This window comes from Pundamilia nyererei, unplaced genomic scaffold, assembly GCF_000239375.1.
Source record: "Pundamilia nyererei isolate P.nyererei 1_Seehausen unplaced genomic scaffold, PunNye1.0 scaffold00025, whole genome shotgun sequence".
Lineage (NCBI taxonomy): Eukaryota > Metazoa > Chordata > Actinopteri > Cichliformes > Cichlidae > Pundamilia > Pundamilia nyererei.
The window spans coordinates 1,513,977-1,518,822 of record NW_005187426.1 but is presented as its reverse complement, the minus strand read 5'-3'; the positions used below and the strand labels follow the sequence as shown (position 1 = coordinate 1,518,822).

The 4,846-nt window shown below is 37.2% G+C and overlaps 1 protein-coding gene across 3 annotated transcripts in view; it reads left to right on the top strand.

Moving 5' to 3' along the window:
* The first annotated feature begins 3,033 nt into the window (after positions 1–3,033).
* The window catches only part of LOC102210987 (A-kinase anchor protein 13), a 121,852-nt gene continuing 120,039 nt past the window's right edge, over positions 3,034–4,846 (top strand). For all 3 annotated transcript variants that reach the window (XM_013909452.1, XM_005727562.2, XM_013909450.1), the window contains exon 1: positions 3,034–3,440. The gene's annotated coding sequence lies outside the window, so the exon portion shown is untranslated. The remainder of the gene's footprint in view (positions 3,441–4,846) is intronic.

The window sequence follows — 4,846 nt, the reverse complement described above, 5'->3', positions numbered from 1 at the left end:
TTCCGAGCTGGGAACTGATACTCAGAAATATTTTTTTCATTCTGACGGGTCAGTCTGTCCATACAGGCAGCCAGTCATCTATCTAGACTCTTAGTTGGTTCATGAAGTTACACAGTAGATTTTCTTTTTAAAAGATTTTCTCTTATCAAGATTTCTTTTTTCCTGCCCCAGGGACACTGTGACATTATTAAAAGTGATTCCATCCGGAAGTGTGGCCTCACATGCCAGCAAGGCTCAGCTGAAAAACAGTAATTTTTTTTTCATTAGCTCAGTTCATGTCATTCTAAAGACCCAGAAATAACTCTGGCTTGATTTTAAACACATAAGCATGCATTATCCTTTTTTTGAATGAGGATATGTGATGGTATTTGCAAGCTCTAATTCATTTTGTTGATGCCCGAAGGCAAATAATAGAAGTCACAAACAACATACATTTATTTATTTATAAATCTGGCCGGCTTAAGCCAGAGGGAATGAAAGCTCCTTTTCAGTGCTGCCCTGCTTTGTATCAGTATGTATAAGAAAGGTAAGGTTATTCTAAACACTGCATTCTTTACAAGACTGAGTAAACCGAGCACACAAGGTCTTGTTTTTTGTGCTCTTTTTTTTTTCTTTCTTTCTGTTGACATTTAACACAGAAAGAGACTAATGTATTTCATGGGTTTGGAAACTACTTATGTTTGCGTTTCCAGCATTTTGGAGGGGGGTGTTATAAAAGTTTCAAACAGCATTCCTTTACCAGTATATTGTATATAATGTGTTGGGAACAGAGATCCTTGCAGAAAACCTCCTGTGCCTGCAGAGGGCAGCTGAAACCACAGGAGTTTTTTTTCGCCCCTCTGCCTGGAAGGGATTTGCAGTCATGATGAGACAACACTGAAACTCGCTGTTCTACATTATAAGCATCTACCTAATGTTTGCACTGCTGAAAAATGAAAGCGCCTGTGATTCACAATGTAATGTCAGGAGATTGTACTTTTCACCTCTCATCACTGAGTCCAAATCATAGATCATAGATAGTCTAAATCATAGATCACTTTTTGATACATTACCAAACTGAAAAAGGGGAAAGCAAGAAAGGAAGCTTAATGTGTTTGGAATCAGTGACCTTTACCGTACTGTATGGCATGCAACCAGTATGGATCAAATGAATTCAGTGTCTTTGTGTAATGCATTTTAATCTCTGTGTAGCGTTACTAACAACTAATGTTGCTACAAGACGTGATTTATAGCAGCCCTGTGCAGAGCAGTTCTGTGACTTCAGCAAAGTAATAATAGAAAAGTAGAGTCCGCCCAGCATATAAAGGTCACTGTAGTTCAGAGAAGCTACAACTTAAATTAAGCAAAATGTGCAGCAACCTTCACTTAATTTCTTCTTTAGCCTTATTACAGAAAGCAGTGTAGGATCACTGTCTGTCAGCTGAGCAGCAGTTAGTGGTTAAGGTTAGTGGCTTGAGGCGCTCCCTTCAAAATAAAAGTTTATATGGTGGAAGATGGGGTTTGCTATGGTTTCAGCGTATTTGACTACAAATAAATTAGTAACTTCAAGATTACATTTATAGTTAAATCATCTGGATTTGTGTGATTATGTTTTGGGTAGTTAAATTTTCAATATGCTGATGAATTTTACTGTATAAAACAAAATCAAAGTTAGCCCCCTTTCTTCTAGTTTCTACTAATGACAATTTGTGAACTATAAAGTTATTTTATTTCCTTTTACTTAATGAAAATCGAAAATAGAGACTTTGAATAAGTGTTTCCCTGGTGTTACACAGAGCAAAGTGCTTTGTGTGTGTATGTTGTGGATGTGCAGTTTCAAGCACTATTTTTTTTTATTTTTAAATTCTGATCATGATCTGCTGTCAGTGTTGCGTGTTGGGAAATGCATGACAGTTGTACTGAAAAATAAAAATAAATATACAATTATGTTGCAAGTTCCAATAATTGCCATGTAAGTGACATCATTCCCAAATAATCTGACCCATCATAGGACCAATAAATGTTGTAGTACTCCCAACCATTCCATTCGAAAAATGCAATACAGACTATTACATTGGGCCATATGAACAAATTTTAGCTTCTAAGTTTAAAAATCCAGGCAGATACATGGCAAAGTGATGCCAAACCATTATCGTTTGTGTGTTTGTATTTAAGACGATGGCTCCCAGAGCAGGCGGTGTCAAACACACTGGAAACCACTGGATACAGTCATCCTTCAAATCATTTGCATGCATTACTGTTACTAAACGCATTACTATTCCTGTTGTTCTGTTTCTACACAGTAATGTAAATGTCTTGATAGTTTAAAGTACTTTTTTGGGGGATCTATTCAAAGTTTTGTTAAGGCCACAATTAAGAAAAAATGTTAGAAGTATTTTTTTTATTTGCATTGTGAGCGTAAAGTCAAAGTTTTGAAAGTGAAATTGAAAATGTATGTAAAGAATAAAGTAAGTTTAAAGAATAAGATTAGCTCCCAAAGTTGTCACTCTGTATTGTGATTAAATGATTTTTAAGCACAAGGCATTTTTCTGAGGAGCTGTGCACTAGCTGCCCTAATTTGACTTAATACCGGTAACATTTCCTTGATTATCTTAATATTTGAGTTTTAGTCTTGTGATTTCAGCTTTAATTTTGAAAGAAAAAAAACTACTGTTTCTTCTGGATGTAACTTTTCACATTTATTCCGAGATTTTGACTTTATTCTCAAAGCAATATTTCAGCTCCACCCATATGTTTTATTTTCATAGCTATCACAATTTCAACTTTATTCTCAAAATAAAAATGAAAAGTCCTTCTCATATATTCCTTTCTCATTTATGACACAGACTTTCACGTAGTTTTCATTTTCAAGTTTTCCGAAGTAACTTTGAATGTGTTTTCATTCAGTGATCTAGTTATTAGTTCGGTGGTATGCGGTCCATGACACCTTGGTCCTAGTAGCGTGCAGGGTTCGTGTTCCTTTATTGTGAAAAGCACAGACGGGATGTTAATCTGATCTTTCCAGCTTCCTCCGTTTTTTCATTTCGACTCTGGGGACCGACCACGATACTTTTTCACAAACCCGGACAGTGACCGTTTCACAATATTAGTTCCCTCTCGAAGTAATTTTTGGGAAATCACTAAAGTTACTCAAGCCCCCCTCACGAGTTTACACTGACTTCCTCTTGTCTGAAAGTCTACTCCATGAAAAACAAACCACTGAGCTTTTAATAGTCCTCGTGCTGACTCCTCCCCATTGAGTTGTCCTGGGAAACACTAACAACTCTGAGAAAGTCAGTCTTGTTCCTTGAAGAGAACACTTTTGGTTTGAAAACCTGATCGCTGCGCAACTTTTCACTCTTTTTGAACATCCAAATACTGCGAGTTCACCAACAGGAGGATTATTATGTGTTCAGAACATTCCTTTTCATCTTCTTCACGCTGAGCTTCAAGTGCTGAAGGTAAGAGGACTCCTTTATGTAAACCCGTTATCAGCTGTACTATGAATGGAGCCCGGCGTGGCTTTGTACGTATCGGGGTTGTTTTACATTGAAAGAAGTTGTTAAATGGCTGCTGGGTGGGTTTATTAACATGTTGCTTGGTAGCCATGACATCTTCACTTAGAGCCTGTGGGGCCAAAAGCTAGAGCTTCTCACGTTTCTGCTAGCTTTAAAACGACGAAGACCAACATAGACGTGTAAAATGATACTGTTCAAAAGAAGCTAAAGTTTAGGAGGTAAAGAAGAAATGCTTGTGACTTGTGCAAGTACGCTTATATCACCACTCCGAAAGCTCTCATACTAGCATTAAATGTTGTGCTCATTAGATAATAGTATTTAGGATTGTATTATTTAAGGAGCCCTATTATTCTTTATATGTTAATTCTACTAAAGTAGCTTTGCATGATTTCAACTAACCCTTATCTTATACTAGGCCCCTCATTTCCACCACCCAGCTCGCTGACCTTCTTTTACCATGATTTCAGGCTGTTTTGTGCTTTGTGCAGTGTATAACCCCCACCAAGAGAATTTTAAACCAAATGTTCCTGGTGTTTGGGCTTGGTTAAAAAAGTCTTCAGGTGTATGTAGTTTAAATAGATCAAGTCATAAAATAGTCAAAGAGTAACTTTGCATGATTCAGAGTTCAAAGTAATCATTATTTATCTCATACTTGGCCTCAGTGTAGCTCTTTGGTTCCTGCGTTGCCAGAAAAGAAGCTGTTTTCCCTTCTTCTACAAGTTTTTTGTAGAAGAACTTGTAGAAGAAGTCTAAAAGCAAACAGAAAGTCTAAAAGCAGGTGGGTGGGTCTGCTACCTGCTTGAGTTATTTAAAAAATTAAGATATATCTCTCATCTCTTGCATCTGAGATGAATATTTTAAAAAGATCCCTTCTTGTTGACATGATACAGTTTTAAGGGTAGAAAAACTGTCAGAAATCAGGCATTTAAAGCTTTTTATTGGCACATAGAGATTACTTGAATATACGTGCAATGTTTAAAATAAACATCCACCAATGTGCCAAACTAATGCCACACAGCATGGTGGTAAGCACTGTTGCCTCATAGAAGAAGGTTCTGAGTTTGTATCCACCATCTAGTGACTGTCTTCTCCTCATGGGTTCTCTTTGGGTACTCTGGCTTCTTCCGACAGTCCAAAAACCTGGTAGTGATGTTAGTTCAATTGGTGATTCTAAACTGCCAAAAGGTGTGAATGTGAGTAAAAATGGTTGTCTGTATCTCTATTTTAGTACAGTGACATAATGGCAACCTGTCTAAGGTGTACCCTGGCTCTTGCCCTTTTTGCAGCTTGGCTAAGTAGCATATCCCACTGCAACCCTGAACTGGATAAGTGCAATAAGATAGATAGAT